General features: G+C 41.7%; 1 protein-coding gene across 2 annotated transcripts in view; it reads right to left on the minus strand.

The window, feature by feature from the left end:
• kctd1 (potassium channel tetramerization domain containing 1) overlaps window positions 1-26014 on the minus strand; it is a 137443-nt gene that overhangs the window by 107520 nt on the left and 3909 nt on the right. For both annotated transcript variants that reach the window (XM_073045805.1, XM_073045815.1), the window contains exon 2: window positions 355-431. The gene's annotated coding sequence lies outside the window, so the exon portion shown is untranslated. The remainder of the gene's footprint in view (window positions 1-354; window positions 432-26014) is intronic.

Below are 26014 nucleotides of genomic sequence, written 5' to 3' on the forward strand. Positions count from 1 at the left end.
CAGACATCCTCAATTCTCATTACTACCATCGGGGAGGAGGTACAGGAGCCTGAAGACACACACTCAACATCTTCCCCTCCACTAACATATTTCTAAACAGTCCAGGAACTCCTGAACACTACATCATCATTCATTAATCTTTGCACTATTGATTTACTTTTGCGATTTATAATAATTTAACGTCTTTGCACTGCACCAATGATGCAAAACAACAAATTTCACGCCATATATGCCAGTGATAATAAACCTGATTCTGAGTGATGCTTCAGGAGGAAGCTGTATTGTCCATTCAAGGTAAAAAGTCTGAACAATTCACCTGATTGATTTCAGTAGAAGGAGATTGGGTGTGTGTACCTGTTTAATCACGAGACTGATTTCCTTATGAAGGTTAATTGGAGAATGCTGAAGATACTCAGCAGGTCAGGCAGCATCTGTGGAGAGAGAAGCATAGAATTAATATTTCAGATAAATTAAATCGGTAAATTGATAAATTGGTTTATTATTGTCACGTGTACCGATGTATGCTAAAAGACCATTCTGCATTCCATCCATGCAGATCATTTCATGACATTGGTGCTTTGAGGTAGCACAAGCAAAAGCAACAAAAGAGTGCAGAATAAAGTGTTACAATTACAGAGAAAGTGCAGTGCAGACAGACAATAAGGTGCAAGATCATAAAGAAGTAAATTGCTTGGTAGAATCCATTTTATCATACAAAAGGACCATTCAATAGTTTTATAACAATGGGACAGAAGCTGTCCTTGAGCCTGCAGGTACATGTTTTCAGGCTTTTGTATCTTCTGCCGATGACGGGTGGGGCGGGAGTTGAGAGAAGAGAAAATGTCTGGGATGGGTGAGGTTTTTGATTATGCTGGCTGCTTTACCAAGGCAGTGAGAAGTGTAGACAGAGTTCATAGTGAGGTGACTGGTGGGTGATCTATCAGAACTCTCACTGCAGATGCTGCCTAACCAGTTGAATAATTCCAGCATTTTCTGATCTTATTTTGGTTTTCCAGTATCTGTGGGAATTTGTTTTGCATTGACATTTAAACAAACAGTATCAGAATTTTCCTTTGTTCTTTACATAAATATTAGGTTTGAAAGTATTTTATTCAAATTTTTTTAATGAATCTCAATTCTTTTCTCTCCACATACAGATGCAATCACAAGCAAGGCATGTCAGCATTTCTACTTTCTTGGATGCTTAATTAGATTTGGCTCTAATGAGCTTCCACTCTAACAAATTTCTACAGATGTACTTTTGAAAGTACCCTGACATTGTCTGGCACAGAAATTGGACTGCACAGGAACATAAGAAGCTTCAGAGACATAGTGATTCCACCACCTCCTCTGGCTGTGGGTTCCAGATATCAACCACTAAAAAAAACCTACTTCTCACACTCCCTTTAAATCATCTACCTCTCAACTTGAAACTACGCACTTTTATTTTTGATCCTCCTTCCATGGGAGAAAGATTGGGACTACTGTGCCTACTTTATCTTTACCTCTCATAATATTATATATCTCAATCAGGTCATCCCCTCAGTCTCCGATACTCCAGGGAAAACAAGTCCAGTCTATCCGACTTCTTGTAACTCAAGTCCCCCAATTCAGGCAACATCCTGGTGAATCTCCTCTGCATTCTCATGAATAATGTAGCAACCAGAACTGTGCACAATACTCCCAAGTGTAATCTAACCAGTGTTTTATAGGAATATAGCAGCAGGCTATTCAGCCTTTCAAGTCCAGTCCATGATCCATTGAGAAATAGACAGATCTGTGAACTTTGTCTTATGATCAAAGATTAATTTATGTTGGGGATAAAACTTACCACCCTCCCCGAGCTTGGATTACAGAAGGGACTTCAATTAAAGGTGTATATAATCTTTCTGTATCAAGTTGTATAAAGTCACAAGGGACACAGACAGAATGAATGAACTAAACCTTTTACCCAGGGTTGGGAAATCAAGGACTGAAGGACAAGACACAAGAGACTACGAATACTGGAACTCTGTCGCAACATAGAAAGAAGCTGAAGGAACTCTACGGATCAGGCAGCAATCGACATTTCGAGTTGAGACCCTTCATCAGGATTAGCTAGAGAGTTTAAAGTGAGAGGGGAAAGATTTAATAGGAAAACAAAGAACAACGTTTTCCCCAGAGAGTGGTCAGTAAATGTAATGAACTGCCAGAGGGAGAGGTTGAGGCATTTAAAAGCCGCTTGGACAGGTACAGGTACAGGCATATGAAAGGTTTAGAGGGACATGGGCCAAACAAGCTTAGATGTACTGTATGCATTGGTCACCATAGAAAGGTTAGGCAGAAGAGCGTGTTTCCATATGTCCCAAGAAAGAAAGGTCCTCCCACTCTCTGCATGTAACACTATTTCTAAACTTCATTCCTGAAATTTGGGCTCCAGTTATTCAAGTCTGTCCCCTGTTGAGTAGTGATAGTTTCTCCACAAACAAGAGAAAATCTGCAGGTGCTGGAAATCCAAGCAACACACACAAATTGCTGGAGGAACTCAGCAGGCCTGGTCTTAGCCCAAAATGTTGACTGTACTGTTTTCCATAGATGCTACCTGGCCTGCTGAGTTCCTCCAGCATTTTGTCTGTGATAATTTCTCTCTGCCCAACTCATCTCTTGCCCTTAAGCTATGAAACCTTTAAACAAACTATTCTTTAGCTTCTCAGCCTGCATGAACATAATCCTGGGCTGGGTGAGCTCAGGAATCCAGGCTGCTTTCTGGCAAAGAGATACTGCTCTCCTTTCCAGACGAATATATGTATCCTCCCTAACGTATAGGGCCAAAAGCTTAGAGGTGCTCCAGCTGTGGATAAACCAGGGGCTCTGTATCACCATCGTCATGGCATCTGGTCCCCGAACCCAAGAGAAGGAATTTGTAGAATGCCTACGAGACGGCTTTTTACAGCTGCTTGTGGTCAAGCCCACTGGGGAAAAGATAATTCTGGATTGGGTGTTGTGTAATGAACCAGATTTCAATAGGATGCTTAAGGTAGAGGATCCCTTAGGAGGCAGTGATCATAATATGATATAATTCACTCTGCAGTTTAAGAGGGAGAAGATAAAATTGGCGGTATTGGTGTTACAGTTCTGTAAAAGGAAATACAGAGGCATGAGAGAGGAGCTGGCCAAAGTTGCTGGAAGGGGACATTAGCAGGGATGATGGTTGAGCAGTAATGGCTGGAGTTTCTGAGAGCAGTTTTGAAGATGCAGGATCATTTCATCCCAAAGAAGATGAAACACTCTAAAGGGAGCATGAGGTAACCACGGCTGACAAAGGAAGTCAAAGGCAGCATAATAGCAAAGTAGAAGGAATGCAATATAGCAAAAATTAGTGGGAAGCTAGAGGATTGAGAAACTTTGAAAAAACACCAGAAGGCAACTAAAAAAGCAATATGGAGAGAAGAGATGAGAGGTAATCTAGCCAATAATGTAAACAAGGATATCAATTTTTTCAGATATATAAAGAATAAAAGAGAGGCAAGAATGTGTAGCGGACCACTGGAAAATGACACTGGAGAGGTGGTAACGGGGGAGAGAAAGAAATTGTCAATGAACTGAATACTGTAAGTATTTTGCATCATTCTTCACTGTGGGAGACACTAGCACTATACCAGAAATTCAAGAGATCTGATTGAGGACTATAAGACTATGTCAGGCACATATAATGTAGACAGCCAGTATTTTTTGCAACACACATAAATGCTGGAGGAACTCAGCAGGCCAGGCAGCATCCACGGAAAAGAGTAAACAGTCAATGTTTCGGGCTGAGACCCTTCATCAGGTCCCAAAACATCGATTGGTTACCTTTTTCTATAGATGCTGCCTGCCCTGCAGAGACCCTCCAGCATTAGTGTGTAGTGCTTTGATTTCCAGCATCTGCAGATTTTCTCTTGTTTGTGAGCCAGTATCTTTTGCCCAGGGTCAAAAAGTCTCATATTAGAAGGGCATGCTGTAAGGTAAGAGGGGCAAAGTTTAAAGCCCATGTGCAAGTCAAGGTTTTCCTGCTTACATATCGAGTAGTGGGTACCTGGAATGCGCTGCCAGGTATGGTGGTGGGGGCATATGGTAGAGGCATTCAAGAAGCTTTTACAAACGTAGATAGGTACATAAATATGCAGAGATTGGGGGTTAGGGATGTTATGTAGTGCAGATGGGATTAGTTTAGTTAGGTGTCTAATTACCAGATTAATTACCTTGGCACAATATTTTGGGCCAAAAGGTCTGTTTTTGTACTGTACTTTTCTATGTTGTGTTCTAAATCAGCAGAAAAAAAGCGGGTGAATTTATTATGGGGAACAAGGAAATGGCAGATGAGTTGAACAGGTTCTTTGGATCTGTCTTCACTAGGGAAGACACAAACAATCTCCCAGATGTAATAGTGGCCAATGAAACTAGGGTAAAGGATGAACAGAAGGAAATTTATATTAGGCAAGAAACCATGTTGGATAGATTGTTGAGTCTGAAGGCTGATAAGTCCCCGGGACCTGATGGTCTGCATCCCAGGGTACTTAAAGAGGTGGCTCTAGAAATCGTGGACGCATTGGTAATCATTTTCCAATGTTCTATAGATTCAGGAACAGTTCCTGCTGATTGGAGGGTGGCTAATGTTGTCCCACTTTTCAAGAAAGGAGGGAGAGAGAAAACAGGGAATTATAGACCAGTTAGCCTGACGTCAGTGGTGGGAAAGATGCTGGAGTCAATTATAAAAGAGGAAATTACGACACATTTGGATAGCAGTAGAAGGATCAGTCTGAGACAGCGTGGATTTATGAAGGGAAAATCATGCTTGACTAATCTTCTGGAGTTGTTTTGAAACTATGAAAATGGACAAAGGAGAGCCAGTGGATGTAGTGTACCTGGACTTCCAGAAAGCTTTTGATAAAGTCCCACATAGGAGATTAGTGGGCAAAATTAGGGCACATGGTATTGGGGGCAGAGTACTGACATGGATTGAAAGTTGGCTGGCTGATAGGAAACAAAGAGTAGCGATTAACGGGTAACCAGTGGTGTACCACAAGGTTCGGTGCTGGGACCGCAGCTGTTTACAATATACATTAATGATTTAGATGAAGGGATTAAAAGTAGCATTAGCAAATTTGCCGATGACACAAAGCTGGGTGGCAGTGTGAAATGTCAGGAGGATGTTATGAGAATGCAGGGTGACTTGGACAGGTTGGGTGAGTGGGCAAATGTATGGCAGATGCAGTTTAATGTGGATAAATGTGAGGTTATCCACTTTGGTGGCAAGAACAGGAAGGCAGATTACTATCTAAATGGAGTCAAGTTAGGAAAAGGGGAAGTACAATGAGATCTAGGTGTTCTTGTACATCAGTCAATGAAAGCAAGCATGCAGGTACAGCAGGCAGTGAAGAAAGCTAATGGCATGCTGGCTTTTATAACAAGAGGAATTGAGTATAGGAGTAAAGAGGTCCTTCTGCAGCTGTACAGGGTCCTGGTGAGACCACACCTGGAGTATTGTGTGCAGTTTTGGTCTCCAAATTTGAGGAAGGACATTCTTGCTATTGAGGGAGTGCAGCGTAGGTTCACAAGGTTAATTCCCGGAATGGCGGGACTGTCATATGTTGAAAGATTGGAGCGACTGGGCTTGTATACACTGGAATTTAGAAGGATGAGAGGGGATCTGATTGAAACATATAAGATTATTAAGGGATTGGACACGCTGGAGGCAGGAAGCATGTTCCCGCTGATGGGTGAGTCCAGAACTAGAGGCCACAGTTTAAGAATAAGGGGTAGGCCATTTAAAACAGAGATGCGGAAAAACTTTTTCACCCATAGAGTGGTGGATATGTAGAATGCTCTGCCCCAGAAGGCAGTGGAGGCCAAGTCTCTGGATGCATTCAAGAGAGAGTTAGATAGAGCTCTTATAGATAGTGGGGTCAAGGGATATGGGGAGAGGGCAGGAACGGGGTACTGATTGTGTATGATCAGCCGTGATCACAGTGAATGGCCTACTCCTGCACCTACTGTCTATTGTCTATAAAATGAGCACTAAGTGTACTTCCAAGTTAGGATTGTGTGTGACCTGTAGGTGATGGTGTTCCCATGAGATTCCTATTCTTGTCCTTCGAAGAGCCTTGATGTGGGCAGTGGATTTCTCTGCACTGTTGTGTGTCCAATGTTTATCCCTCAACCAACATCACTAAGAACTGATTATCTCAGTATTATTCCATTATGGGTAAGGAAACTTGCTGTACAGGAATTGTCTGCCTACTTTACAGTAGGGCACATTTCAACACGTATCTGAACAGGTGTGAAGTATTTCAGAAACTTTTAGCCTTCTAAATGGAGCTGTGGACACACAAGTCCATTCATTTAACTTCTTCCAATAGCACTCAAAGCTAGTTAAGCCCTCTTTATTTTAGTTTGCCCCCAAAAACCTCTACTGAAACTCAAAGCTCATACCGGTGGGATTGCTTATGTAAATGACTCTTGCAGTTTTCTGTAGATGCATGGTGGAGAGCATTCTGACAGGTTTCATTACATCCTGGTATGGAGCTCCTAATGCACAGGATCATAAGAGGCTGCAGACTCAGCCTGCTCCATCGTGGACACAACCCTCACCACCAGCAAGGACATCTTCAAGAGGTGGTGCCTCAAGGAGGTGACATCCATCACTAAGGACCCTCAGCACCCAGGACATTCCCTCTTCTCATTACTGTCGTCAGGGAAGAGGTACAGGAACCTGAAGACCCAAACTCAGTAATTCAGAACCACTTCCCCCACCCCACCATCAGATTTCTGGATCACCTATGAACTCATAAACACCAACTCATTGCTGCTTTTGTTTTCTTTCTTTTGTTAATTCTAGTAAATTTATCTCTTTGCCACAAAACAGCAAATTTCACATCATATGAGACAGTGATAATAACCCAGATTCTGATATTTAAATTCATTTGGGCTGATAATATGCTAATTCAAACAGAGGGCCATTTAGCCCCTGAAGCCTGTACTGCCATTCAACGCTTCTTACTACATGAATTCCATTTCATAATACCCTGCATTTGGGCCCCCCAAAAAATACACTTATAGGTGTTTAGGCACATTCACTTGACCCTGTCAGCGGTGGTTATTATTTTTACAGGGGTAAAAGCTTCCAGGCTTGCATTCCCCTTGACGTCAGGTATACAAAATCAAGATAAGTTAGGAAATGCACAAATTTACTAAGTTAAATGAAGTTTTAAGCACAAGAGTCTGGTGCCTCAAGCTATGGGTTTGAAACCTGGCTATGATTCAAAGTAAATTAAATCACTGGAGCAAGTGATGCTGAAGAATCAGTCAGAGACTGATGGACTGAATTAATATGTCACTGAACAATTACAGCTATGTTTTATTGTCAGGAAGAGCTGTCCAGGAACCTGATTTAAATCATAGAATTGAAATCAACATGGAAGGAGATTGTTTGTCCCATCCTATCTGTGCTGGCTCTTTTGAAATGATTATCCCTTTATTCCTAGTCCCTAGGTCAGAATCAGAATTATTATCACTGAGCTACACACAGCTGGAGGGATTCAGTGGGTCGGACAGCATCTATGGAGGAAAATGAACATTCAACATTTTGGGCTGAGACCTTTTATCAGGACTATCACTGCTTAGATGACAAGAATTTTGTGTTGCAGCAGCAGCAGCACAGGGCAAAGATGCAAAATAATTATAAATTGCAAATTTATAATATATTTATACAAATATTATAAATTAAACAGTGCAACAACAAAGGAATAATGAGAAACCATTCAGAAATCTGATGGTGGAGGGGAAAGAGCTGTTTCTGAATTGTTGAATTTTTCCATGTTTCAGCAGAACTTTTCTTTTGAAACATTTATCCAACTCTTTTCCAAGCACTCCTGCTAAATCAGCTTCCATCGACTGAATGAGACAAAGTTTCTCTTATTTCATGACAGTTTAAAATTTTTTCTATAATAAACATTTTTTAGAGATGTACAAGTAGAATAAGCAATACAATTAAACCAAAAGCTGTGGATGAACCAGGAGGTACATTGTCTACTGAAGGCTAGTTCTGTGGCATTCAAGTCTGGCGACCCAGGCCTGTAACAGAAAACCAGGTATGATTTGGGGAGGGCTATTTCAAGGGCGAAAAGACAATTTCATATGAGGTTGGAGGCAACATCGGATGCATGGCAACTCTGGCAGGGTCTGCAAAACAATACATCCTACAAAGTGAAACCCAATAGCATGAATGACAGCAATGCTTCACTACCAGATGAACTCAATGCCTTCTATGCCCGCTTTGAAAGGGAGAACACAACTACAGCTGTGAAGATCCCTGCTGCACCTGATGACCCTGTGATCTCCGTCTCAGAGGCTGATGTTAGACTGTCTTTAAAGAGGGTGAACCCTCGCAAGGCGGAAGGTCCCGATGGAGTACCTGGAAAAGCTCTGAAAACCTGTGCCAACCAACTGGCGGGTGTATTTAAGGATATTTCCAACCTCTCACTGCTATGGGCAGAAGTTCCCACTTGCTTCAAAAAGGCAACAATTATACCAGTGCCCAAGAAGAATAATGTGGGCTGTCTTAATGACTATCGCCCGGTAGCTCTCACATCAACAGTGATGAAATGCTTTGAGAGGTTGGTCATGACTAGACTGAACTCCTGCCTCAGCAAGGACCTGGACCCATTGCAATTTGCCTATCGCCACAATAGGTCAATGGCAGATGCAGTCTCAATGGCTCTCCAATGGCTTTAGACCACCTGGACAACACAAACACCTACGTCAGGATGCTGTTCATTGACTATAGCTCAGCATTTAATATCATCATTCCCACAATCCTGATTGAGAAACTGCAGAACCTGGGCCTCTGTACCTCCCTCTGCAACTGGATCCTCGACTTCCTAAATGGAAGACCACAATCTGTGCGGATTGGTGATAACATATCCCCCTTGCTGACCATCAAAACTGGCACACTGCAGAGGTGTGTGCTTAGCCCACTGCTCTACTCTCTATATACACATGACTGTGTGGCTAGGCATAGCTCAAATACCATCTATAAACTTGCTGATGATACAACCATTGTTGGTAGAATCTCAGGTGGTGATAAAAGGGCATACAGGAGTGAGATATGCCAACTAGTGGAATGGTGCTGCAGCAACAACCTGGCACTCAACGTCAGTAAGACGAAAGAGCTGATTGTGGACTTCAGGAAAGGTAAGATGAAGGAACACATACCAATCCTCATAGAGAGATCAGAAGTGGAGAGAGTGAGAAGTTTCATGTCCCAGGGTGTCAAGATCTCTGATGATCTAACCTGGTCCCAACATATCGCTGTAGTTATAAAGAAGGCAAGACAGTGACTATACTTTATTAAGAGTTCGAAGAGATTTGTCATGTCAACAAATACACTCAAAAACTTCTATAGCTGTAACGTGGAGAGCATTCTGACAGGCTGCATCACTGTCTGGTATGGAGGGACTACTGCACAGGACCGAAAGAAGCTGCAGAAGGTTGTAAATTTAGTCAGCTCCATCTTGGGTACTAGCCCACAAAGTACCCAGGATATCTTCAGGCAGTGGTATCTCAGAAAGGCAGCGTCCATTATTAAGGACCTCCAGCACCTACGGCATGCCCTTTTCTCACTGTTAACATCACGTAGGAGGTACAGAAGCCGGAAGACTCACACTCAGTGATTCAAGAACAGCTTCTTCCCCTCTGCCATCTGATTCCTAAATGGACATTGAATCTTTGGACATTACCACACTTTTTAAAAAATATACAGTATTTCTGTTTTTGCATGTTTTAAAAAATCATTTCAATATACATATACTGTAATTGATTTACTTATTTATTGATTATTAATTTTATTTATTATATATTTTTCTCTGCTAGATTATGTATTGCATTGAACTGCTGCTGCTAAGTTAACAAATTTCACGTCACATGCCAATGATAATAAACCTGATTCTGACTGACATATCTTTCTTTACATTCTTTGTGATTGTCAAGTCAATATGTCCATTAGTCACCAAACAATTACATCCTATTTACAAAGTATCAATGCCACTCATGTAGTTTCTTTGAACAAAACACCTATTAAGAATTCAAAAGACTCTTACAGTATCCGGTGCCTGTTTCCCTCTGCCTTAAACCTGGAGGTTCTGCTTGTTGACCCTTCAGCTGGAAGCGATTTCATCACTGGTTCCATCAACATGCCACACGCATAATCAAGCAAGTCAGCCCAAATAATAAAATCAGTAAATTGGTTTACTATTGTCACATGTGCTGAAGTACAGTGCGAAACTTTGTTTTGCATGCCATCTAAATGGATCTTTTCATTACAACAGTGCAAGGTAGAACAAGGGACAGCAATAACAGAATGTACTTTATATCAAAATAATGTATTACAGTTACAGAGAAAGTGCAGTGCAAGCAGGCAACAAGGTGCAAGGCCATGACAAATAGATGGTGAGATCACCAATCTATCTTCTTGTAACAGGGAACAGTTCAGCCGTGTAACAGAGAGATAGAAGCTATCCTTGAGCCTGGTGTCTCTTGTTCTCCAGTGCTGGTCCTCTGACCCATTATAAGTCATCAATCTATGAACACCTGATCTATATCCTTAAGTGGATCGCTATGAGTTCCAAGTTACTGGAAGAACTAAGACTTGGAATCATAGAGTACAACAGCACAGAAGCAAGCCTTTCAGCTAGCCCTCTGTGCCAGGCTGCTTTTCTGCCTTGTCCCATCTAGCTGCACCAGGACCATAGCCCTCTCATCCAACCTTCTCTGAAATGTTCAACCCACTTCTAATGTTCCACATCCGTACCACCATCTGAGTGAAAAACATTTCCCCTCAGATTGTCCTTAAATAATTCACCTTTCACCCCAAAACCTGACCTCTACTTCTGGTCTCACCCAACCTGAGGGGAAAAAGCCTGCAAGCATTCACCCTATCTATATGCCTCATAATGTTGTTTACCTGTAAACTGTATAAAATAATTTCCCCTCACTCTCCTGCGCTCCAGGGAATAAAGTCCCAAAGTAGTCTCCTATAACTCTGATCCTGAAGTCTCAGCAAAATCCTTGTACTTCTGCACAAAGCACACTCTCCTTGGCAGATCTCTGTAAGTGTTCAAAGTCTAAATATTACTTTATCTGTTACACCTTCGCTTGACCTGTCTTCTAAGGAAAACAAATCTTCCTTCTCCAGTCTGTCTGCATAATTGATATCCCTTGTCACTGAAATGATTCCATGAAGGTTCTACTAATTCTCTGTACCAAGACGTTTACACTTTTGTTGAAGCTTGCTGCCCAGAACTAGTTGAAGACTTCAGAATCTGAACTGGTGACTTATTAAAGATTCATATTCAGATTAGTTTATTGTCATATACAGGAAAGTGCATTGAAATTTCTTGCTTGTGTGAGAGTAAACAGTATACATGTTACTACTAAGTAAAATAAATACATAAAAACTAGCTTTTTTTGTAAATTCTAACTTTGATAAATATGTGATGTCTCTGGGCAATGGCTCAGATAAACAGTGCAGCCCAAGGCCATTATGGAAACAAATTTTGTCCGTATGGAACTACAGCTTGGAAACAGGCCCTTCAGCCTACCTTGCCCATGCTGACCAAACTGTCTACCTGAACTAGTCCCATTAGGCTGCATTTAGCCCATATACCTCTAAACCTTTGCCATCTAGGTACCTGTCTTTTAAATGTTGAAAGACTACAAGACTATTAGACATATGATCAGAATTAGGTCATTTAGCCCTTCAGGTCTTCTCTGCCATTCCATTATGGCTGATTTATTTTCCCTTTGAACCCTTTTCTCCTGTCTTCTCTGCGTAACCTTTGACAGCATTACTAATTAGGTAGCTATTAATCTCAGCTTTAAATATACCCAATGACTTGGCCTCCACAGCTTTCTGTGGCAATGAATTCCACAGATTCACATAGTATGGCTAAAGAAATTCCTCCTCTTCTATCCTTCTATTCTGATCCTGGACTCTCCCACTATTGGAAACATCTTCTCCACATTCTTTCCATATATTCACCATTCTCTGTATAAAAAATCTGCCCCTCCAGGCCTTTTAAATCATTCTTAAACCTCTGTATCTAGTTTTAGGCTACCCTACATTAGGAGGAAGACTGCTCCCTTCACCTTTAGATTTTATAAATGTCAGTAAGGCTAATTCACAGATCACTACCAAAAAATTGAGGTACTCACTAAAAATTGCTCTTACGGAAATTACATTAGAGAAATAATTAAATAGAACACAAAATACAGGAAGGCTAGGCTGCATCAGCATTCCTGGTCACCCTATTATGGGAAAGATGTGGAGGCTTTAGAGAGGATGCAGAATAGGTTCACCAGGATGTTGTTTGGATTAGATGGCGCGTGCTACAAAGAAAAGTCGCACAGTCCTGGGTTGTTTTCTCTGGAGCAGTGGAGGCTGAAGGATGATAGAAGTTTATAAGATCAGAGTGACATAGATAGAGTAACGGCCATCTGGAAGCAAAGGTTTGAACTGAATCAGCAACTACGCTTCTCTTCCCACAGATGCTGTCTGACATGTTAGGTGTTTTCACCAGTGTGTAGGGCTTTCCTATCCACGTACCTGTCCAAGTGCCTTTTAAATGTTGTCAATGTACTTTTCTCAACCACTTCCTCTGGCAGCTCATTCCATGTACTGACGACTCTGGGTGAAGAAGTAGCCCCTCAGACCTTTTGAATCTCTCCCCTTTCATCTTAAACCTATGCCCTCTACTTCTTGATTCCCCCACGCTGGGAAAAATAAGCTTATTTTATTGATTTTTTGTGGCTCTTTTGATTGCTATCACCTGTGATTGCTAATGGGTCTTGGCTTCCACATCCATAAAAGACAACATCAGGTTTTGACTCTACCCTTCTAGTCTGCTCCCTCATTTATTAAGACCAAGTCCTAAATAAATTAAAAAGCAGAACCAAAAAGCTGGCAATCTCTGGATAACTACCTGAGCCACATGCAAATTGGCACAGGGTCAAGAAGATTAAAGAGTTAAAAGTGTGGCTCAAGGATTGTTGTGGGAGATTCTTGGGAAATTGGCACCAGCATTGGGGAAGGAGGGAGCTGTACCAATGGGACAGGCTCCACCTGAACCTAGCGAACTGCATAACTAGGGTTGTGGCTAGGACTTTAAACTAAATAGTAAGGGAGGGGGTCAACAGATTGAGAAGTATGGATAAAGTAAAAAAGTAAAGTGTGGATAAAGATAAAGAAAACTCAAAAGATAAAAAGAGAAAAGTAAGAGTGGAGTGAAGAAATGTCAAGTGCAAATGAGTAAATGATTGCAAGATTTTACTGACACAATGATGGTAAGGGCACTTTATTTGAATGCCCATAGTATTCAAAAGGTGGTCAGTGAACTTGTGGCACAAATCAGTACAAAGGGGTACGATCTATTGACCATTACAGAGATGTTGTTGCATGGTGCAGAGGATTGGGAATTAAATGTTCAAGGATATCAGGTAATACGGAAAGATAGGCAGGAAGGTAAGGGAGGTGGGGTAGCACTCTTAATTAAAAATGAGATCAGGACAATAGTGAGAGATGATATAAAATTGAAGAAGAAGAAGAATGTTGAATCTATCTGTGGGTAGAGATTAGGGAGAGTTAAGGGGGAAAAAAAAATCACTGGTGGGAGTTGTCTATCGGCCACCGAATAATTTCATTACAGTGGCCCAGGCAATAAACAGAAAAATATCTGAGACATGCAAGAATGGAACAGCAGTTATCATGGGGGACTTTAACTTGCACATAGATTGGGTGAATCAAGTTGGTTGAGGTAGTCTTGAGGAGGAATTCATAGAATGCATACATGCTGGCTGTCTTGAACGGCATGTTACTGAATCTACAAGGGAATTTGCTATCTTAGATTTGGTCTCTGCAATGAGACAGGTAAAATTAGTGATCTTGTAGATGGGGATCCTCTTGGAAAGAGTAATCACAGTATGATTGTGTTTCTCATACATATGGAGGGTGCAATAATTCGATCTAAAACCAGTGTATTATGCCTAAACAAGGGAGACTATAATGGGATGAGAGAGGATTTGGCTAGTGTAGAATGGAAACACAGTCTATATGGTGGGACAGTTGGGGAACAGTGGAAGACTTTCAAAGAGATTTTTCATGGCGCTCAACAAAAGTATATTCCAGTGAAAAGCAATGACAGTAAGGCTGGGGAGAGCTAGTCTTGAACAACTAAGGAAATAAAAGAGGCATCAAACTAAAAGCTTGTGCATACAAAGTTGCCAAGAGTAGTGGGAAACTGGAAGATTCGGAAAACTTTACAAAGCAACAAAGTACCACTAAGCGAGCAATACAGAAAGGGAAGCTGGATTATGAAAATAAACCAGCACAGAGTTTAAAAATGGATAGTAAAAGTTAGCATGGATAGGAGATTGGTTAACCAATAGAAAGCAGAGAGTTGGGATACATGGGTGTTACTCTGGTTGACAATCAGTGGTGAGTGGTGTGCCGCAGGGGTCGGTGCTGGGCCCACAACTGTTCTCAATACACATTAACGATCTGGAAGAGGGAACCGAGTGTAATGTATGTAAATTTGCTGGTAACATTAAATTGAGTGGAAAAGCAAATTGTGCATAAAATATGGAGAGTCTACAGAGAGATATAGACAGGTTAAGTGAGTGGGCACGGGTTTGGCAAATGGAATACAATGTTGGGAAATGCGAGGTCATCCACTTTGGAAGGAAAAATGGAAGATCAGATTATTACTTAAATAGTAAAATATTGCAGCAATCTGCTGTGCAGAGGGACTTGGGAATGCTTGTGCATGAATCGCCAAAGGTCAGTTTGCAGGTGCAGCAGGCTATCAAGGTGGCAAATGGAGTGTTGGCTTTCATTGCTAGAAGGATTGAATTTAAGAGCAAGGAGGTTATGCTGCAACTGTACAGGTGAGGCTGCACCTGGAGTACTGTGTGCAGTTCTGGTCCCCTTATTTGAGGAAGGATATAGTGGCTTTGAAGGCTGTTCACCAGATTGATTCCAGAGATGAGGGGGTTAGACTATGAGAAGAGATTGAGTCGCCTGGGGCTGTACCTGCTGGAATTCAGGAAAATGAGAGGAGCTCTTACAGAAACATATAAAATTATGAAAGGGATAGATAAGATAGAAGCAGGAAAGTTGTTTTCACTGGTAGGTGAGACTAGAACTAGAGGACATAGCCTCAAGAATTGGGGGAGTAGATTTAGGATGGAGATGAGGAGGAACTGCTTTTCCCAGAGAGTGGTGAATCTGTGGAATTCTCTGCCCAATGAAACAATGGAAGCTACCTCAGTAAATATATTTAGGACAAGATTGGATAGATTTTTGCATAGTAGGGGAATTAAGGGTTACAGGTAAAAGGCAGGTAGGTGGAAATGAGTCCATGGCCAGATCAGCCATGATCTTATTGAATGGTGGGGCAGACTTGATGAGCCAGATGGCCAACTCCTGCTCCTATTTCTTATGTTATCACACAGTTACACAGTATGGAAAAAGGCCGCTTATCCCTCTTGGGGAGAGAATTCCTAAGATTCACCCTTCATGTGAGGAAGTTTCATTTCACCTTGACCCATTCTGGTTGTCCTCTCATGCCTTCTCTTCTCTGCACCTGTCCATCATTTCCCTCTGGTTCCTCTTTTCTGTCCTTTCCTTCCATGATCCACTATCCTCACCTATTAGATTCATTCTTTTTCAGCCCTTTACCTCTTCCCTATCCCCTTCCACCTTCTTACTTCATCCATCTCCACCACCTCCCCCTCACTTGGTCTCACCTATCGGCTGCCAGCTCATACTGCTTATTCTTATTTTGCCTTCTGCCCCCTTCCTTTCCAGTCTGGATGAACGGTCTCAGCCTGAAACATCAACTGTTTATTCCTCTCCATCGACACTGCCTGTCTTGCTGAGTTTCTCCAGCATTTTGTGTGTGTTGATAAAGATTTCCAGCATCTGCAGAATCTGTTGTGTTTAGTCCCATTTGCCAGTGTTTTCCCCACGTGTTTCCAAGCTCTTCCTATCTTTGTATTGTTTATTATATTAAATACATTTCAAGGGGATCACCTCTCAGACTTCAGCACAGTTGATGTTTCGGTAGGCATTGCATTTAGTACCTGTTATACTCTGTTCTGCAAGTTTAAGGTCATCCAGAACTCCCCATCTCTTTGCACCATCACCAATTGAGTAACTGTGGTAAACCATGTATATCTGTCTGGACACGCCCCTCTGCTGACTGCTCCTGTGGCTCTTCCCACAGACCCCTGTATAAAGGCGTTTGGAGGCACTGCTCCCCCCTCAGTCTCTGAGATGCTGTGCTCCGTTTTGCTGCTAATAAAAGCCTATCGTTCACCTCCTGTCTCCGAGAGTTACTGATGGTGCATCAGTAACTCAGCATGGATGTTACAGCACTAGGTCCATGCTGATCGTCAAACTAATTTACACTAATTTACAAACCATTTACACTAATCTCAAGTTATTATTCTCACTGATCCTCCAACTTCCTATATGCATTTAAGGGAGGAAAGTTGTGTGATGTGTGGCTCATATTTCTTCAGAGACAGTACCAAAACCATGCTGCCAAAGGTCTGGTGGAAGCAGATACGACGGTAAGGGGCTGTTAGACAGATTCACAAAATTGGATGGAATGGAGGTGGATGACATGCAGGCAGAAGGAATTTAGTTTAATTTTGCATTGTGCTCGTCACAGACATTGTAGGCCAAAAGGCCCGTTCTGTGCTGTACTGTTGTATGTTCCCCCCCAGATTCCACACACTTTGTGGAACTGACAAAAGACATCTAATCCACAAAACCTTTGGGAGGAAGCGAAAGGAAAATATTTTTCAGCATATGCAGTTATGAGAGCCTAGGAGGGAAAAGCACCAGTAACCAAAGGACACAAATATAAAGCTGCTGGCAGAAAATGTGGAGAGAGGAGAGGTTTTTGTACTCCTTTGCTGAATGTGTGGAAGAGGCAGAAACCCTCATCACATTTAAACACTTAGAAACTCATTTGGAGTACTACAAGACCAACAGAAGGTAGGATAGTGCCAAATTATCATGCTTCAGCCTGGGACACGAGCAGCAGAGTTTTGGGAGACCTTAAACCTCCAGAACAGAATATGGGAGTACTATATACAAGCCACAGATAATGTTATGACATGGTAAAGACAATTTGTATGGATGGTATGCAAGATAAGTACTTCAATATACATTGAAACACGTGTGACAATAATAAACCAAATTGCTAGTTTACCTTGAAATTTCCAACTTCAGGTAACTGATGCTCCCTGCTCCTTTCTCTCTCCTTCTGCTTGCCCACTCTCCTGTCCTGTTATCCTATTTCATTTCTCTCCCTCTGTCATGAGTTCTTTGGGCCTCTGTATGTGCCATAGAGTGCTGGGTTTCTAGAGCACCAGTATATACTAATTGTTTTCTTAACTAGAGTCGTTAAGCCCTTGTGCTTACTGTGACAGAGCCTGCTGTTCCTCCACACCCAGGTTCAGTCATTGCCAGCACTCACTGTGATGGAGTATACCATTTCTCTGCACCTGGGTTCAGTCATTGCCAGTGCTCACTGTGACAGAGTCTGCTGTACCTTCATATCTGGATTCAGTTGTGGCCAGCACTCACCGTGATGCAGCCTGCTGTTCCTCCACATCTGGGTTCAGTCATTGACAGCACTCACTGTGACGGAGTCTGCTGTTCCTTCATATCTGGATTCAGGCTTCGCCAGCAAGCACCATGATACCCTCAGCTGGTTCCATTTACCTATCCCCACACACTATGCTTTCTGGTTGTTCTATCTCCTCCCCCAACTGCTTCCAAATGAGTCTGGATGCAGGGTCTTGATATAAAATATTGGCAATCCCTCTGACTCCAAACATGCTGCCTGACTCATTGAGTTCCTCCAGCTACTTGCTTTTCTCTCCAGATTCCAACTTCTGCTATTTCTCTTGTGTCAAGGATAATGTAAGATCCATTTCAGTTTGCTATTGAGAGTTTCTTTATGACTACCCTATATGGATCATCTCAAGCTCCTTCTCAGAAATGGAAGCATTTTCTCTGTATCGACGACTTTATCAATGTAAAGATCTCTGGTTAACATTTAGACTTTTCTCAAGTGATAAGGAACCTAGTCTGCTCATCCTTTCCTGATATGTAAATCTTCACATTTCTGGTATTTTTGGTGCAAAATGCCTCTGCAACCTCTTCTGTACCTTTAAATCCTTTTGTAATATGCTGACAAAAACTGTTGGCAGTCCTCCACCTGTTGTCTAACTGTCACTTAAAACCTATTTTGCATAACATCCTAACTTTCCATTTCAATCCCTCTAGGAATAAATCCTAGTATTCCATTTGCTTTTTTTTTAAATGGTGTATCTTCTAGCAATTGGTGTATTTGGGCTCTGAATTCCATTTCCCCCCTTTTTTCATACCTAGATTCACAACTTCCATATTAGCTCCCTATTCTTTCTGATAAAGTGTACATTTCATAAATTACAATTTAATGCGGGTATCCAGGTTTCAGTCAGACTGCCCCCACAGTGTTCACGCAGCAGAAGATGAGCTCTATTATTGTGGTTGTCTGTAGACTTCTGCAGCGTTGGATGGCTCAAGTTTGGACTCTTTTATTGAGAGGCTGAATCTTTCAATCTGGTATGTGCTATGTGTGCTTTGTGCTGTGTGTGACTATTGGCACTGTGTTTTGCACCTTGGACCCGAAGTAATACTGTCTCGTTTAGCTGTAGTCATGAGTATTCATGTTTGGTTGAATGATAATTAAACTGGAATTCAATTGAAAATTTTACATTTTAAAGCCTTGCCTTTATCATGTTGAACTTCAGTGGGCCAATTATTTGCTAATACTGCAGGTTTATTAATATCTTAATGTCAACTGTTTCAGCTCTCCAATTTATCATCTGCAAATTTGTGCTCTTCATTTCAGAGTCTAAAGGTTGAATATACACTTTGAACTCTACTGGTATGGAACACCATCAGACATCCACTATAAACAACCACCCTCCACTCTCACTCCCTGCTGCCTGTCCTTTAGCCAGCTAACAATCCATTCTGGAGACAGAATGGACTGACTGCAAATGTTGGAGTACGGAGCACAAAACAAAGCTTCTGGAGGAACTCAGCGAGCCAGGTAGGGAAATGAACAGTCGATGTTAGAGGGCATGACCCTTCATGTGGACTGAAAGAATGCAGAGGAGATTTACAAGAATGTTGCCAGGACTCATGTTAAAGGAAGAGTTTGGACAGGTGTGGACTTTATTCCTTGGAACGCATGAAAATGAGGGGTGATCTTATTGAGGTGCATAAAATCATGAGGAGCACAGATAGCTATTATTAAATAGCTATTTCCAAAAATTAAAATAGATTTATTGGATACAAATAGAACAATTTATTTACTTTTATATTTGTTATAGAATGCACAACAGTAAGCACAGGACAGTCGTTTTGGTCTATTATGCTGTGCTAATCTAATTAGACCGACACCTAATAAATTTTACCCCTCTTCCTTTTCATTGACCATATTCCTCCCTTCTCAACATATTCATGTGTCTCTTTAAGAGTCCTTAAATCTCCTGTGCTATCTACCTCTACCACCATCCCTAATAGTGCATTCCACCACTGTGTAAAAGGAAACTTGCCTCATGTACCTCCTTTGTATTCTCCCCCTCTCACCTTACCTATAGTATTAGACATTTCAAGCTGGGAAAAATATTCTGGTTGTCTGTCTATCCTCACATAATTTTATAATCTTCTATCAAATCTCCCTTCAGTCTCCATTGCTCCAGAGAAATCAACCCCAGTTTGTCCAATTTCTCCCCATAGTACATGTCCTTCAAACCAGATAGCATCCTGTAAATCTCTTCTGCACCTTTTCCAAGTCTCCACATCCTTCCAAAATGAGGCAACCAGAAACAAAAGTGTTACTCTAAATGTGGCCTACGCAGAATTTTCTAAGGCTGTAACATAATTTTCCCGGTTCATTGTTCTAACTAATCAAGGCAAGCATGCCATGCATTTTCTTTACTACCCCATGAACCTGTGCGAGTACTTTTAAACAGCCAACGTCCAATGCCCCACCGTTCATCAGCACTGTTAACGATCCTCTCCTGTGTGCGCTCCCTTTGTATTTTGGACACATAACTTTGATGTTCTCATTTAGTTTAGAAAATTTAATGCAAAATATCTGGATCATTTTTTTTCTAAAACTGTCATTCTTCAATCTCATGGGACCCATCTATTTAGAGGTGGCAGCTAAACTGATGTCCTTCACTTTTACAGCATAGGAACTGCTTGGGTTGATGAAGGTATTAAGTAACAGGTTAAGAAATGGAAAGCATTCCTCCAACAGCGTTGGGAGAAAAGGGAAGCAATAAAATAATTGATTCTCTAAAAATGAAGAACATGGTTTCAGCAGTGCTAAAGGGGAATATTGATCTTTTATTATTAATGGGTCCAAATGCTTTGTAGAGATTCCTTGGTTTAGAAATCAGTGCTACAGTAAAGGCACAAAGGCAGATGCATTTTCTTCAATAAAACTGAAGAACACTTGAGTGGTGCAGACACTAATCACCACGGTTTAGCATTACTATGACCACTATGCATTAAAATTGACAATTTTTTGTTCTAATTGTGTTTCCTTGTAAAATTGTGCATAATTTATGTTCTTATGAATGCTGCTTATCTGATGCCACAGTGAGCAGCCTTCTCCATTGCACGTGTGTCTACATTAATTGTGCATATGACAATAAACCCAACCTTAACTAAACAGACTTATTAAACTATTAATTGTTCATGGTGCAAAACCACATCAAAGTGTTACTTCACCAGCTACAGATACTGCTGGAAGCAGATAGTAAATTAACCAGAGAGCTGTATTAAAAGGGCGATGCTTGGCAGTTGTGTGTGAACTGATTACATGTTCGGTACCCCTTATCCAAAATCCAAAAACCTCCAAAATCCAAAAATTTTGAAAGTGGTCATGACATCACAAATGGAAAATTCCACAAGTCATTTGTAAGGTTCCCAGGCAATGCCCAGGTCTCTGTGCATCACAAGCAGTTATCAGACGTGACTTCACATACTGTATGTAATGAACAGAACTTACTGAAAAATATAAAGACACTGCATAAAGCAAAAAATGAAAATCTCAATCATGTATTGAAAGAGTGGATTTGTCAGCATAGTTTGTTGATCATGAAATAAGCAAAGATCTTTCATGACAAACTGAAAATTGAAGATAATTGTGAATATTCAGCCGGTTGCTTGCAGAAATTTAAGAAAAGGCACAGTATTAAATTTTTAAAGATTTGTGGTGATAATGTATCTGCTAATCAAGAAGCAGCAGAGAAATTCATTGATGAAAATCTATGTCTGCATCAATACATATGTGTGATGAACAAGTGTAAGACAAAGACTGATTAGCGGTCACACAGAAATTCAGAGTCTGAAATGACTCTGAATGTCTGAAATGATGGCAATACCAAGCTATCTTAGTATATATTCAAAATCTGAAAAATGTCCGAAATCTGAAATACTTCCGGCCCCAAGCATTTCGGTTAAGGTGTACTCAACCCGTATTGGTAATGACTCCGAGTTCACACAGTGCAAGAAAACCTCAGTTAGCTTGGCACCCTTTCTCAAATAGTCTCAGCTCCCCTTGTCATCCCAACGGTGACCTAGGTCCTTGTTGACAAAAAAGTCGCAGATTTACCTGAAACTTATCTACAAGCAACTTGCAAAAAAACCAGAGGTGAATCAAGGATATTTGTATACTTCAATAGTGATAGCAGAAGCAGATTTAAAAGTGATGTTTTCCCAAGGGGAACTGGGTGGATATAGACACTGAGGCACTATAGAGACACTGAGTGATTGTAATGTTTGGTTTGGTTAGGTTGGTTTATTAATGTCACGTGTACAGAGATACAGTGAAAAGCTTGTCTTGCATACTGTTCATACAGAGAAGGTGCAGTGCAGGTAAATGATAGGGTGCGAGATCATAACATGGTAGATTGTGAGGTAAAGAGTCTGTCTTATCATATTAGGGATATAAATGTATTAACGTAGTCTTATTACAGTGGGGTAGAAGGTTAACTTCAAAGACCTGGTATGGACATGAAACCCCAGGTGACTGCCTCCAATACTCAGAATCAGAATTATTATCAACACAAGAGGTTCTGTCAGTGCTGGAAATCTGATTTATTATCACAGACTATGTGTCACATATGGCTTTAGATTTATGGAGGATGTCGCAGGACATGGGAGACTGAGTTGTGGAGAGAAGTGGAGCAGTGAAGGGCTTTATTCACTGAAGCACTGGAAAATAGGAATGAAGAATCTTATAGACGTGTATAAAATCATGAGGAGAAAGGCACACAGTCTTTACCCAAGGTTAGGGAATCAAGAACTAGGAAGCAAAAGTTCAAGTTGAGAGAGAAGAGGTTTGATAAGAACCCAGAAGGTGGTCAGTACATGGATTGTGCTGCTAGAGGAAGAGTCTCGGCCTAAAATGTCAACTGCCCGATCTGCAGAGTTCCTCCAGCATTTTGTGTGTGGCTATTATTTCATTTTGCTGCTTTAGACCAAGTTGTGTTTGATAACTGATTTGCAATGTGTTATGTCAAAGGTGCTACCGAGGAATTCAGGTAGCCGTAACATAACATGCTCTGTTTCACTCATATCCTTGGGCTACAAACACATGACTTATGGACACCCCTACAAATGATTGATATATTATCCATAATGTAATATAAGTCAAAAGTACATACGCATGTTCTTCCTGCAAAAGACATCTACTTTCGCCTCGCTCTCACTCTACTTTTACTAAGTGCTCTTTCTCATTGGTCTATGTGCTTTTGATGACACTCATTAGAATACAGTGAAATTACTATATGATCAGTCAGGGCATTGAGTACAAGAGTTAGGGCATCTTGTTTACAGCTGAACCAGGTATTGTTGAAGCTGCACTTGGAGTATTGTGTGCGGTTCTTGTCACCAAGCTATAGGAAGGTTATAGGTAGAAGTGGGTACAATTACAACATTTAAAAAGGATGGTGCAGAAGACATTCACAAGGATGTTGCCAGGACTGAGGGATTGTGTTATAAGGAGAGGCTGGATGGTCTGGGGCTTACTTTGTCCTGGAGCATTGGAGACTGATGGGTGACATCATAGAGGTTCGCTGTAAAAAATCATGACAGCCTAGAATCATAGAGCCACAGAGCACTACAGCACAGAAACAGGCTCTTCAGCCCATCTAGACCAAGTTGAACTGTTACTCTGCCTAGTCCTATCGACCCGCACCTGACCAGAGTTTGTTATACCCTCCCATCCATGTATTTATTCAAACTTCTCTTAAATGTTGCAATTGAGCCTGCATCCAACACTTCTACTAGCACTTCATCTCACACTTGCATCACCTTCCCAAAATGCAAACCTCAAACTTGTCGGTACTAAATGTCATCCGCCATTTTCCAGATTATTCTGATCCTGCTTCAAGCTTCGATAACCTTCCTCGCCATCCACTAGGTCATCTGCAAATTTGCTGATCCAGTTCATTAATATATATGACAAAACAACAATGAACCCAGCACTGATTCCTGTGGCGGTGGCACTCCACTATTCACAGGTCTCCAAGGAGGCAACCATCTACCATCACTCTCTGGCTTCCCCGCTTAGCCGATGTTGAATCCAATTCACTATTTCACCCTGAATGTCAAGCAACTGAACCTTCTGGACCAACCTTCTGTGCAGGACTTTGTCAAAGGCCTTGCTGAAGTCTATGTAAACAACATCCACTGACTTTCCTTCATCAACCTTCCTGGTTACCTCCTCAAAGATATCTATGAAATTGGTTAGACATGACCTACCATGCACAAAGCAATGTTGACTGTCCGTAATCAGGCCTTGCCTATCTAAATTCATTTATATCCTGTCCCTTAAAGTATCTTCAATAATTTACTCATTACTAACGACAAGCTCACCAGCCTGCAATTTCCCGTCTTACTGTTTGAACCTCTCTTGAACAGCAGAACAACATTAGCTATCCTCCAGTCCAGTCCTTTGGCACCTCATCTGTTACTAAGGAGGTTTTAACTACGTCTGCCACGGTCCTTGCAATTTCTGTACTAGTCTTCCACAAGTCTGAGGGGACACCTTGTTAGGCCCTAGGGACTTAACCACCCTAATTTAACACCTTAAGACCATGAGATAGAGGAGCAGAATTAGGCCATTTGGTCCAACGATTCTGTTCCACCATCTCATAGACAATAGACAATAGGTGCAGAAGCAGACCATTCGGCCCTTCAAGCCTGCACAGCCATTTTGAGATCATGGCTGATCAACTACTATCAATACCCAGTTCTTGCCTTGTCCCCATATCCCTTGATTCCCCTATCCATAAGATACCTATCTAGCTCCTTCTTGAAAGCATCCAGAGAATTGGCCTCCACTACCTTCCGAGGCAGTGCATTCCAGACCCCCACAACTCTCTGGGAGAAGAAGTTTTTCCTTAACTCTGTCCTAAATGACCTACCCCTTATTCTCAAACCATGCCCTCTGGTACTGGACTCTCCCAGCATCTGGAACATATTTCCTGCCTCGATCTTGTCCAATCCCTTAATAATCTTATATGTTTCAATCAGATCCCCTCTCAATCTCCTTAATTCCAGCGTGTACAAGCCCAGTCTCTCTAACCTCTCTGCTTAAGACAGTCCGGACATCCCAGGAATTAACCTCGTGAATCTACGCTGCACTTCCTCTACAGCCAGGATGTCCTTCCTTAACCCTGGAGACCAAAACTGTACACAATAGTCCAGGTGTGGTATCACCAGGGCTCTGTACAAATGCAAGAGGATTTCCTTGCTCTTGTACTCATTTCCCTTTGTAATAAAGGCCAACATTCCATTAGCCTTCTTCACTGCCTGCTGCACTTGCTCATTCGCCTTCAGAGACTGATGAACAAGGACTCCTAGATCTCTTTGTATTTCTCCCTTACCTAACTTTACACTGTTCAGATAATAATCTGCCTTCCTGTTCTTACTCCCAAAGTGGATAAGCTCACACTTATTCACATTAAACGTCATCTGCCAAGTATCTGCCCATGGAGGGAGCCAAGTATCATCCCGTAGGCACTCTACAAACTCCCTATCCTGTGGTCCAGCACCAACCTGATTCTCCCAGTTCACCTGCATGTTGAAATCCCCCATAACTACTGCGACATTACCTTTGCCACATGCCAATGTTAACTCCCTATTCAACTTGCACCCAATATCCATGCTACTGTTTGGTGGCCTGTAGACAACACCCATTTGGTCCTTTTGCCCTTACTGTTCCTCAGTTCTATCCACACAGACTCTACTTCTCCTGACCCTATGCCCCCCTTGCAAAGGACTGAATCTCATTCCTCACCAACAGGGCCACCCCACCCCCTCTGCCCACATTTCTGTCCCTACGATAGCACGTATACCCTTGTACATTCATTTCCCAGGTCTGATCTCCCTGCAGCCATGTCTCCGTTATCCCAACAACATCATAGTTACCCATTCGCACCTGGGCTTCAAGCTCATCTGCCTTATTTCTGACACTTCGTGCATTCAGATATAGAATTTTTAGCCCATTTCTCCTCTCTCTGTTTGAATCGCTGCCTATTGTGCTTAACCCAGCTCCCCGAACTCCCATCGGGCTATACACCCCTAGAATTTTGTTGTCCTTCCTAAATTTACTTATTCTTTCAACACATTTAAGTCCATGTTCCGTCAGACCATCCCTCTGTACATGTGTCCTCCTTATCACTTGTTCCGCCTCACCTTTCTCTACTACACACTTAATATTCCGGAACTGTGTAGTCCCCACCTGTCCTTTATTCTTCCTCTCGCTTTCCTCTCTCACATTCTGGATCCCCGCCCCCTGCAAATTTAGTTTAAACCCCCCCCCCAAGAAGCACTAGCAAACTTCCCTGCAAG

Source organism: Hemitrygon akajei, chromosome 1, assembly GCF_048418815.1.
Source record: "Hemitrygon akajei chromosome 1, sHemAka1.3, whole genome shotgun sequence".
In the NCBI taxonomy this organism is placed as follows: domain Eukaryota; kingdom Metazoa; phylum Chordata; class Chondrichthyes; order Myliobatiformes; family Dasyatidae; genus Hemitrygon; species Hemitrygon akajei.